Raw genomic sequence first — 13,208 nt, 5'->3', positions numbered from 1 at the left:
TATATCTGTTTTTATTTCCCTTATTATTTACTACCATTCTGCTTTCCCGCCCACCCTACAAAGTACCAGGGCCGTGCTTGAGAGAGACACAAACATTCTCTCATGTTATGATCTGCTGCTATAATGTGTTCTGGTACTGCAGCAATAAATGAGAAAATTAGTGCCAGTAGTAGAACATATCAGTATACAACAGGACAAACCACGAGCGATGGCAGAAGGGGAAATATCTCGTGTCTGCTCAGTGGTAATTGTGAATAAGGTGGGCACTTCTGCTGATCATGTGCCTGCCTAACTTCACTCTTCCATCACTTGTCTCGTTTAACACTGATGCAACACCACTTTTGAATTAAGATCAACTGCCATTGGTAAAAACGAGGTAAAGTTAAGCCTCCTCTATCTAAATATCATCCAGTAGGTCTTCTTTTCCTCAAAATCTCTACCTTTTCTCTGCCTGTGGCCAGTTAAGTAGGAGGCTTCTTGTCCTTCTAGGGCAGGACCTTTAATTTGCTGTTGCTGTTCATCTTCTCAATCAGCTTCAAGGGCTGCACTGTCAGTTATGGTCCCAGAGGGCCAAAATGCAGAGAAAGGCCATGTGACCATTTGCATTTGCACTTCCATCATGAGAGTCCAGAGTTTATCACGTTAACAAGATTGTGGTAAGAAGAATGCTATCTAAGTATGACAAATTCTAATGTCTTAGGATCCACACTAGGACAGTACAGCCTTTGTCTTCATTCATGGACTTGCATTACAGCACTGATGAGAGACTCTACTGTACTGCTCAGCAGAGACACTTGCAATGTAAATAGCAGGACAGACAAAAGAGAGGGAAAAGCAGAATCTTCATTCTAGTCAGGCCTTCTGGGTCTCCATGAGATTAAATGATCTGTCCAAGGCTGCACAAGTAGTCTGTGGCTGTGACAGTTTTCTGTACTTCATAGTAATTTGTAAACCTCTGTGCCACAACCAACAAGTTTTCAAGTTGCCTTTTGATCTGTATTTCATACTGAGATCTTCTGCCTCAAAATAAGGTCATGGCTACTCAACTTTGAGGAAGTTTGATGCCTTTCATCATGGTTACCACACCTGGGAAATACTGAGCAGTTTCATTTTCTGATTCGTCTTGCTCACAGTTCTGCCCACATGGACTGCAGCACGGTGGTGGGGCACCAATTTACCCTTCAGGCATTCTCCTGGCTTTGCAACCTGTTAGTGCAAATGGGATTCTGCCTTTTGTCTTCTGGAATTTGTGATTCTGATACTACTCAGCAGGAGTCAATGATCCTTTGTGGCAAAAAAAATATAAATATTTAACCTCATCTATAACAGGACTTTTACAAAGATTAAAATTAAAATCCTTAAAATTAAGGACTAAGAGTAGTCCTGAAAATGTATTTGATAGACACAAAACAAAAAGATTTCAGAAAAGTCATGTATGCTGTAACACCGCTGATTTCAGGAAAATTGTGCCAAGTAAACTTGGCCCATTCGCTTCTCTCTTATGTGGGGGGTAAGGGAAAAAACTGACAGTCAGAAAGGACTAAAACAATCACAGATAATTCATATGAAAGGACCTTGACTGTACAGTTGATTAGGAAGTGGAAATGACTGTAGCTGGACAAGAAAAATCCAGAATTATTTTGGTACTTGCGTGGACTGTGCTTAGAATGTTTGGGAATAGCATCCATAAGGTGCTAAAATTCTCTAATAAGCCAAATGTGTATTTGGGTATGTCGGAAAATCAGTTGAAAAGACTAAGAAAAGGTGGTTACACATATGGGGCAATGCTAGCATGACAGATGGTATTTGTTTTATTTATGTCTTCACAACTGTGTTTATGTTCTTTCAATAAGCCTGTCTGGGTGGAGTCTTGCAGAGAGGTTGTACAGGCTCCTTCCTCAGGGAAGCTGTGGAGTGTGTTGAGATAGAAACAATTCCAGGCTTCATGGGGCCAGCAAAAGAGATACAGAATGAAGATGATGGCTTGAAGCTCATGCAAAGACACTGCAGAGACGAGGAGGGTGAAACCAGGCAAATCTCACAACAGATGTTCCTTTCCAAGGAGCAAGAGAACAGAATTTGCTCAATGACTTAGGAAGTCATGGAGTTAACTGGGATCATCCAACAGCCTTCAAGGACAGAGGGACATGGGACAGCAACATACAAAACCTTGTAATGCACTTCTGTCTTCCCCACCTGTTTTAAATAGTATTTAATAAAAAAGTTTCACTCCTAGTTTTTCTTCAAGTAAATGCTGGCTTTTCTGAATTGAAAACCCTTCTGTCTGCACTGGGTTGAAGGTCTAGGCAAATCAAGTGTAGTACTTGGTTAACTCACTATCCTGGCAACAGTCAAAATATAAAAAGCATTTAAGACAACCTAATTTAATGAAAATACCTATTAAATGTTTTCTGACTCCTCAGGAAAACAGAAGTACTCAAAATTCTCAATGATAATGAATCCTTGAATTACAACTTTGGTCTTTAAACCTTTCTTTCAAGAACAACAAATTGTATTTAGAAAAATATATTCAGTAAGTAATATGCTTCAAGAAATAACACACTCTCCTAACAGAAGTTTGTTTTTTTGCCAGATGTTGAGCTTTGGCTGAACTAAATTTTCTCTTAGAACATAGTTCCATCTCCAGGTAAGTTTCTGAGCACATCACTGAGATATTGCTTTTTCTTTTCAGTTCTTCAGATAACTTAACTGCTTCAGGTGCTTTTTGACTACTGTAAAACAGAGCTTCTCTATGGTGGATTTTGCTTTTGTTTTTTCAAGCCATTCCCAGAAGAATGGGATCATTCAGCTGTCAGTTCCTGTTAGGTAAACAGCACATCTTGGACCTTGGTGCAGAAACCTCTCATTGCTACCACCGCATAGAGGATAATGGAAGCAATTTATACTTTCCACTTATGTTAATAGTGACTTATTAAAAATTCATCTGAACAACTGAAGCTGGTAGAATCCCCCTGAACACTAAATAATTAATAAGTCTTCTGCAAAGGTGACCTAGGCTCAGCATGCAATACGTAATTTTTTGGCTTAGCATGGGAATTTCTTGTTCCCTACCAGAGGAAATAACCAGTGTCCGTGTGCCAGTGCCAGGGAATAACTAGGTATCTTCCAAAGCTACATTATTGAATAAGACACTGCCAAATGTAACTGATGGTAAATGCCAAGGAGAGAAAAAATTATTTCTTAATCTCCATTCTCCTCTGACACTTTCCCCCCTCAGAACATTGCAGATGTCAGGAGCTGGCTCTCTGCTTCAGATCCCTTTGCACAAAATAGACTGAGAAGCAGCAATGGTGTTGCTACAACCTTCTATCTGGTGATCAAGGGTTAGAGCAGGAAGGACATGAAAAATACAGACTCAAATATCATTTTAGCTTCTGCAGATTTTACGACAGATCTCTTCATCCTTTTGTTTTCCTGAAGCCTGGTTGATTTTGAGAGTTGATCTCAGTTTTGACTGCTATAATTTCTATTTAATTAATATACTTAATTCAAAAATATAAAGTCATTGGAGAAAGAGTCCAAGACTCCTCATTTACCAAGTGAAAAGACAGATTTTATTTGCAGTGACTTTTTTAATCTCCCTCTAAATACAAATATATCGAATTTTCAATTAATAATCTTTTTTTTTTTCCATGCAGTGTGCTACAAGTACAAGAGACAAGTATTCTCTCTTAGAATAATCAATAATTGGGTTATGAGGACAACATGATGGAATTTGCAGGGTCGAGTCACTCAATATGGATCTGTCACATCTCCAATTGGTGCATTCAAATATTTCAGCAAAATCGAGACAAACTCTGAACTCTTCAGGGCTGGCAAAAGGCATTTCTGATCATGATCAATTACTTCTTGGCTGTTTATGATCATGATCAATTACTGGTGGATGAGTTTTACATTTATAGACTCCAAGTGTTAACTGAAGAATGAATCTGAGGACTAAATGTGGTGTGAGTACAAAGTCTCTCTTAGTCACCTCTAAAGAGGTGTCTAAGGCCAGTGTAAGCACTTTAGAAGACCTTATTCTTCCTGAATTGCTCTCAGATGAAAAATTAGGTCTGTAAAAAAGTGTAATTCAGTGCTTTTCCTAAGCCATGTATGAGTAAATCCAATAATTCCACTTATACCAGCTGACAAAAAAGGGACACCTTCATTTCAATTCCATAGAATGGGAGCTATAAATTATTTAATTTTTAATATAATTAGAACAATGACTAAAAATGCAGTAATTTTAATGAGCAAAGAAGGTCTGAAGTCTGTTAAAACTATACAAAAAATACTGACTTTTATAGCTGTGAAAATTAAACTATTTGTGCAAGTGGGATTCTAAGGTACTGATTAGCAAATTCAGTCCTCTGGTGTGTTACCTTTTTTTGTTACATAAAATTTAAGCATCCATGGTCCCTTCACAGTAATTTAAAAAATGAACATGGAAATGTGTTTCCCCTTCAAGGAGGCTTCAATTACTAATTCTGCTGGTTTAGTAGAGCAAGGATGGTGAAGTAACTCAGTGCTGAATCTGAGCCTGCCATAACAATCAGTGTTTTTGGACTGCCAGACAAATCAGTCCTAACAGCATATGCTCATTCCAGAGTCTTGACAAGTCTACAAGGATCCAATACATATTTTCTTACTGTTACCAACTTCATGTCAATCACCAAACACATGAAATTGTTAATGGTTACATATTTGAGAGGACACATAGCTGGCCAAGGAGGATTGGAATATTAGACAAAAAATTTGTTAGCATAGGAAATTGTGGCACAAAAAAATCCGTTGGGCTGAAAGCTGTTAGAAATAGACAAAAAGAGGCCACTGGTGAGATTTTAACATTCAGACTTGCAGAAATTATAATCTATTTATTAGTCACACAAAGAATTTATCTTCTTAGCAAAGGAAAAGAATTCTTATTTGTTCCTCACATTTTTAAAATGTTTAAAATTCCTCACATTTTAAAATGCCTCTGTGACAGTTCTGTCTCCTGGCCTAGCTCCTATGTAGCAATTAAAAAAAAAAAAAAGATATAAAAATATAGAACTTATATATTGACATTGTACTGTTTTTATAATGGGAAATGCTCTGAGTGACTTTAATGCTCCCTTAGGGCTCCCTTCATCAGTAGAGTGGCCAATGGAGCTACACAGCCCAAGGGACACCAATCAGTAACTTGGGTCCCCAAAAGAGAGGGGCAGCTCCTGCAGAAATGAGAAAGTTGCTCTCCTGGGTAAGTCTTCCCCCCGTTTCAGCCCCTCTTTTAGAGACTGTGATCATCAGCTGTGTGCTCCTCAGAGGAGTTTGGTTGTCTCTAGCCAAGTACAAAGGTAACTGTAATACATCTGTCTCACCTTGAATTCTATTCTATTACAGTGTCCTTGAAATCTATCAGGGAAAACAAGCCTAATTCCTCGTAATTGCTCTGCATCAAAGAGTACAGTAAAAAGTAAGCAGGAACTATCCTGACTTCCTGCACTGCACCCTTCCAGGAGTGATAGTATCCCATATCTGATAAGGTAATCAAAGCTGACTGCAATACTGTTGGTGGAACCAGATTTTATATGTTATGTCCTCATTAGTATTCTCTGTGTTGGCATTTTCTTCTTCCTATGGATGCTTTTCAGCAAGTGTGTGTTTTTTTCCAATTCACTGGGATGATGACTTCAAGTAGTTATTGAAAATAGCCCTTATCTATTCTTTTTCTGGTCAGTATTCTGCACAAATTCTCTTTTTAATAAGTACTTCCTACTTCCTTATACAAGTCCAAATTACCTGTATTGTTGGAGACCCTGAATGTCAGTTGCTCCTAATTCAAATACAGTTCATATCCCTTGGTAAAAGCCTGTGAATGCCCTGTGGTTCTCCAGCTATGCAGCCTTCCATTATATAGCCATGGACTCATAAGAGTTGCACATCCTGATACTCCTGGCTGATGATCAAGGAGACAAAGAGGAAATCATTTTACTTTGTCAGACAATGTCTAGGTCTCAGAGTTATTATTACTGAGCCTGCACTCTTTCTTTCTTGCTGTGAGAGGCAACTTTTTTCTTTAAAGAAACTAACATCTAAACAGATGAAATAAAGGATGGAGAAAGGAATAATATATTATCCATTTTATAGATAAGTAACAAAGGTACAGGGAAAGTAAGATACACTCCTGTGGTCACGCAGGAGGTCCTTGGCACAGGCGTGTTCCAAACAAAGCCTTCACTCTTTGGTGAGGAGTCTATGAACTGTGAGTTGCAAGGATGTTAAAGCTCTTTTGTTAAATTCTCTTTTAAGCAACTTACAACAGGGCTTTTTATGGGAATCTTCTATGATCCTAATTAATCATCTCCAGACTCATCATTGCAGATTCAGTACCTGTATTTTTATCAAGCTTGGGATTTTTTGGTTTTGTGTATGATGAACCCTACCTGAATTCCTCCAGGTTATTTTTTTTTGTTTGTTTTTATTAAAGTTCCCTATCTCCCTGTTGTTGGCAAATGTCCTTAGTTACATTAAGACTCTGTTCCCCATGTGTGCAGCAGGTAACTGGCTTGTGCACACAATGAGCAGAGGAAATGCTGCAGGTGCAGGCTGGCTGTGTCTGCAGTGAATCTGGGATGAACTGCAAGTGTGGACTGAGTTCCCACTGAGCTCTGTATTGTGTGGAAGGAGTAAAACCCACCCCAACCTACACTGAGTCTACACATTCTAACACTGCCCTTTAATCTATACTAAGGTCTCCCTGTCCAGCAAAAGAATTGGTTTTCTCCAGGATGGGGTTAAGTAAGAAACGAGTGTGTAAATGCTGGGGACAATGGGGAGGCTTTGACTGAGATGAATCAACACAGCAGTGCAGCTAATGCTAATTGAATCCTTCCACTCAGCACAGGATTGCTTTCAATTGGGTCTAGAATGGCCTTTTCTCCAAGATACTCACAGATGTCACCAGAAAGGATTAGGAAAGGACAACCAGGAAAAGCTGTCTAATGGCATCGTTCCTCTTGTATTCCCTTCCTGGTTTGTCCCAGCTTTAGAACATAGCCTGAAAACTACCTTTAGGCAGGACAAACAAATTCCCAAACACCTTCAATATTTTGCATTGTTAGACATGAACTGAGTCTCCAGGGGTTTCTCTGGTCCAGAGGCAAATGCTGCCAGGATGGGTCAGAAGCAAACATGGACCTGCTTGAGAATAGTTTTATTTGGGAATGGGGAGAGTCAGAGATAACTGGCAACATTTGGTATGAAAGAGACAAAACCACAACTGCGCTTCTCAGGGAACAGTCTCTCTCTTGGATGTGTGGGTAAAAATGGGACCAAATTTGCACATGTGCTTATGATCCCCAGAGTGGGGCAGGGTCTTTCTGTGCTACAGAAGCACACAATAGGAAAGCAGCCACAAAAATCCTACATCAGAGACAGAAATCACTGTTTTGCTTCAGGATTCACCACATCATCTTAGCTAGAATTTCTGTGGCTTGGTTTCCTTTGGCTGCTTTGCATGAATATTAAAGAATGATTTGAGGAGGAAGAAAAAGTGTCTCTTAAGAAACAGAAACACAAAGAAAAAACCCTTTTGTTTGCAAGTGCACCAGACCTTATAAAAGTATATAATCCATGGATCATTGGCACGATCAGCTGTAATGGCTCCAAAAGAGCCATTGTGTTAATGTGGCTGATAAGCACGAGTATTGCCTCTGCATACTAGAAATTCTCATGAAAATTTAAGAAATATGCAGATAGTGGATAAGTGAAGCATACAGTTGTTTTTAAAAATTGAGAACACAGCACTGTAAGTTTCATCAGAATGCAGAATAAACCACCAGCAAAATATAACTTTAGCAGCATCTGATACTTTTTCTCAGCTAAAGTAACGGATTTTTTGACAAAAGAAACAAAGCAGGTCTCATTCATCTGGACTTCATAAAGGGTTTTGATATAATACCATTTGGGAAATTACCAGTTAAGCAAGAGAAGTTGGGGAATAGTAGAGGAAATCTAAAGTAGGCAAGGAAGTATTTAAAGGAGAGATAACAATTTAAAGGGAAAGCACTGCAATGAAAAGAGCATGCTAATGGAGTTCTTCAAAGACTCGTTTAATATTTTCATTAATGAGCATGACACAGAAAGGAAAATGTGGTAATGAAATTTCCTCAAAACAGAAAACTGGGAGAGATAATCAATGCAGAAGAGGACTAGAATAACATGTGGGTCAACTCAGATGATATGATGATCTCAGAAATACAAAGATATTTGATATTGCACACTGCAAAGTCATGAGTTCAGAGACGAAAAAGAGGATTTTTGCTTTTACGTGGTGAAAGTCTACAAAAGAACACTGCAAGACAACTGTAACAACAAATGTAAAATACAGGAGAGACAACTTAATCTTAGGATGCATCAGGAAGGTATGGGAAACAGTATTGCATTTAGACAGTGATGTAAGACCTGATCTTGAATACGACTGGGAATTACAGCCTGAAAGGACAGGATTAGTAATGTGATTAAAGAAAATGTATAGAATTTGATTTGTCTAGTCAAAAAAACAAAGGCTGGGAAAGGTTCTGATTAATGTCTGCTAAAAATGAAGAGAGGTAAACGTGACATAGAGGGTTACTGTTTAAATTAAAAAGTATTTCTAATATTTCACAATGGCAACACATTTGTTGTAGCTGAAAATTAGGAGATTTTGGCCATTGGAGGAGTGACATACCGGAACAACTTCCAGTAGGAATAAGTGTCAAACACCAAGTGGTCTCTAACACTCAGTGGGATGAACAGGAGACAGTGGTGGCAGCTCCCAAGATGGGAATCCATTTGTGTCCCAGATGTGATCCTGTGTAATAACAGATTTTGAACAGTAATCTTACTAACTAACCCCTGAGTGACTGATCCACGATCTTGGCACACGACTCAGACAGACTTATGTCACATCTTGTATCACTTTCCATGAGAACTCGTATTGGTTTCCATTTCACTGAGTTATACTGGGGCTGATCTTTTGCACATAGTACTTCTGTGCTTTAAAACAAATATGTAATTCTAAGTAATTTTATTTGTACTCCTCTTGATTGTTTCTTTTTATAATATTTGTTCTTTAACTTTTCAGTTTCTACAAATTTGTAGCTAAATACTCTGTTTTATAGTGCAAATAATCTGTTTACCTCCAAATCTTAATCTGGGCTGAGTTTTTTTGACACCCATTGATTCTTTATGTTATTCAGCAATGACTAAGACTGAATGACATTAGCAAAATAGACAGAGATGGACAGAAACACAAAATTTAGAGCCTCAAGAGTATTCTGATGTTGCTATGCGTTAAATAATGCACTATTAGTCACATTATATACTGTCACATTCTGTATGGCAGAAAAAAGTGGGAACTTGCTTGAAATTCTCTGGTTTTTACCTTTTTTTGCTTCCTAGGATTTATCCCTCTTCAATCCTTTGGTACCTAACCTTTTTTCGGTGAGGTCTCAAAGATGTCTGTCAGATCCATCTCAGTCAATTCCTTAAGATCCTTTGGTTGAATATGATTTAGATCTTCTGAATAATAAATATTTAAATTATCTAAATATTCTTTTACTTGCTTTTTATTAATTCTGTTGCTAGATATTCCCAAACCTCATTAATATTTATCTCACTGAGCTCCATGCTTTCCTTTTCTTTTATATTAAATATAGGGAAAAAATGTAGATGTTGAGCAATCCTTTTTCTCTCTGGCCAGTATCAGTTGACCTTTCTTTTGATTTAGGAGATATTTGTTTTCTTTTATCCATAGTGTATTTATTTTCTTTATTTCTTCTCCCAGCTTACTCCATTAACTTGAACTCTATTTTGTCCTCTTCCATTCTTATTATTTCTATGTTTCTGTATTACAGATGTAGCTGCTTGTATTTTTAGATCTCATGTATTTTGTTCTTTTCCTTCTGTCAGTTTGTAAATGGACAGTGTTCCCATATTTATGACTAAGGGATTTTCTATGTAGAACTTGTAGACTGCCCCATAAAAATATTAAAATATGTGCTTTACATATTTGACATACATGCAGCTATATAAGAATGATGCCAGTTCATTTTTGCTAATTTGAAACAGTGGTATTAGAAGTAGCAATTTAAGGAGGGTTGTTGGATGCAGGTGTTTGAATATGAAAACTCTGTGATTAAATACTGGCATCATTGTAGCCTATGGGAATATTGCCATTGGCTTCAGCTGGGTTAGGATTTTATTTTGATTCTGCATTTGTACATAGGTTTAACTTTAAGCCTGGAACTAGACTGATGCCTTTAGCAGAAGTTGCAACACAGAAACATTATTCCTCTGCTTAAGAGCTTGCTGAACTGGGCAATATTTTTCAGGTGAGAAGTGTTTTCACATAAAGAACAAATTCATGTAGAATGAAGATGTTCCTCTTTTATAGCTAATGAACAACTTGATTGAATCCTTCATGTGCATTTGCTCAAAAAACAGTATCAAAATATTAATATATTTAAAAATATCTGATATAGCCACAGTCCCATTTGTGTATTTTCCTGCAGTGCTCCATCCACAATACTCTTCAAAGAACAATTGAAACAATATTCTATTAATTATCATCAAGTAATAAAAATCATCCTTAAACTGTGACATTACGCAACCCTAATTCAAAACTGGAAGGACTTCAGTTTTTATTGTTGACATGGCTTGATACAGGTTGTTATGTTTGAAGTTTGGAGTAATGGCTAACAAAAATTCCTAAAAATACTACTACCCTCACAGTATGGGTGGGTATGTACGTAAGTGTTTATTAAACAATGATTACTCCACAAAATCAGAACTTGAATCGTGTAGCTATTTGGAGTATCATATAAATTTAGGGCCTGGAGAGGTTTTCTATTTGTAGGGAATTCTGCAGGCAGGACATGCAGCTGATGGTGTTACATGTTTGCAGTGGGGGGACTATGGCACACTAATGCTGTGCAATTAAAAGTCTCTCTATAGAAATGACAAGAAAGTACTCACCCTTTCAAGTTCTTTGTGCAGTTTCTTATTGCCAACTTGATAGATATGGAAATATTGAATTTCTTAAAAATTAAGGTTAAAATTGCTTTAAAAAATGCTTAAAATTAAGCATGGAAAAAAAAGGCATTATGTTAACTGTACTGAAGCCAAAGTTTGCTGCAAATATCAGGGCTCTAGCTGTAGCTTTTTTTATTGTAAAAGCTATCTTAATCATATCATTCAGAAACAATAATGACAATATGCAGACTACATTTCAAAAAAGTCTGGTTTTATAGGTTATTAATATGGATTGAGATTACTGTATTTTTGTAATTCAAATTCCATCTGGTTTTAACTTATGCCTTAGAAAATGGAAGTTTAGATAGAGATCTTGAGTATCTGTCTTACTGGCTAGAGCTGCTTGGAGCTGTAGTGCCAAAAGAACAAATGTGAAAACTGACACGCAATGAAGGCTGATAAATAGAGATGCAATAGCATGAAAATTATAGTTATGAATAAATATTTATCCTCAACCCCATGATTTTTTGTATCATTTATATCATCATAGTACACAATTTTCCACTGTCACTTACTCCATGCTTCCGAGATTCTTCACAGGAAAGTAACAGATACTTTCAAGTCAGAAATACCAGCAATTGTTCAATAGCTAAAACAGGCAGTTGCAGGAGAAATGGCCTTAACAATGAGCTGGAGCTCATCTGGGATCATTTTGCTTATATTGATATCTTGCCAGTGTTTGCATAGAATAAAGTATCTTAGCTGGTTTGTAGTTTGGAAATAAATACAAATGTCTAAGGATGTATTGTCTTTATCCTTTCCCAAATGTTGGTGTGCCAGCAGGACACTTTCCAATTTGTTTGTCTTTCTTAAGTATATAAAAGCCTTTTCATACCAAGAATAATTAAAGTAATAAACAGACATTACTGGGTCTTACTAAATATAAAATGAATATTCCTAAATATTTATATTTTCTAAAGGCTTGTTGCAAAATGGCAGCATTATTCAAGAAAATCAACCAACATGGCTCACACCATTAACAAATAAACACATATGAAAGAAGAACAGAATCCCCACTCCTTTTCCACTGTAGTGCAGCTTTATCTCCATGATTGTCTCCAGTGTGGCAATGCATTTGTTGCATTTCAAGCCCAGCAGCTGCCAGAGGTTCTCTGTTCCCATAAAGGGAAGGAGTGGAAACAGAGTGGTGCCTGCACTACTGGGTGCTCCTCTGTAACAGGTTCTTTTTCAAAGTATAGTCTTCAAAACCCCAAATCAAACCCTGTGCTCTGGTTCTGGGCCATCATTTCTTCACCTCACATCCCTCCACATGTCTGGAAAGCGAGACATCTCATTGCTAAGCAAAGAGGGGAGAAACTGATGCAGGTGAATTCTTACAAACCATTTCTTGCAGACTCATGTTGTATCTTACGGAATACTAAATACAAAGCAGATACAACTTCCACTGTGCAGCAAAATTGCACTAGGCACCATATTTAAAAGCATGTTTATTTGAAAGTGGAAAATTTCAACATGATAACCATTCTCTCATATTTAATATCATTCATGTTTGATTACAGAAACAGTATGGATTTCAAAGTTAAAACCCTCATTGCCCTTGAGTGTTATGATCAGCTCGTTACATGAGATACTGAACACAATGTGCTTCCTATCATGCAAGATTATGAAAAATCTCCTACATGAAATTCTTCAGGTTTTTCTAAGTCATGGGTGACCATGTTGGATATTTCAGAGAAAGGAGATTTTCTAAAGTGAGTTGCAATGCATGCTTTAAAAGGCTTCCTCATATTTTAAGTACAAAACAAATCTAGAAAAACTAAATGTGAATTTAACATGAAAAACTTAGGTCAAATTTATCCTTTAGACTCCAGTGATATCTTTTTCACTGGCTTGTTTAACTGAAGACAGATTACAAATATATGAACTCTAAATACTGAAATTTTTCATCAGATTCTGTTTGATTTAGCAAAGTTTTTCTCTACTGCTCAAGTTGATGTCAGTGCACAAATATTTACATATCTTAGTATTCTTCAGGTATAATCCCCCATGGCATTCAAGTGGAATGTCTGCAGTTTTGTAATAGGGAAAATACCTGCACAGGGACAGGCTTTATATTTTATGCTAAATATATTAAAATTCAAATGACATCTTATGGAAAAGAGACTGAAACCAAGAGCCATTTATTAAAC

This window comes from Poecile atricapillus, chromosome 9 (assembly GCF_030490865.1).
Source record: "Poecile atricapillus isolate bPoeAtr1 chromosome 9, bPoeAtr1.hap1, whole genome shotgun sequence".
NCBI lineage: Eukaryota > Metazoa > Chordata > Aves > Passeriformes > Paridae > Poecile > Poecile atricapillus.
This window is presented reverse-complemented; position numbering follows the sequence as displayed.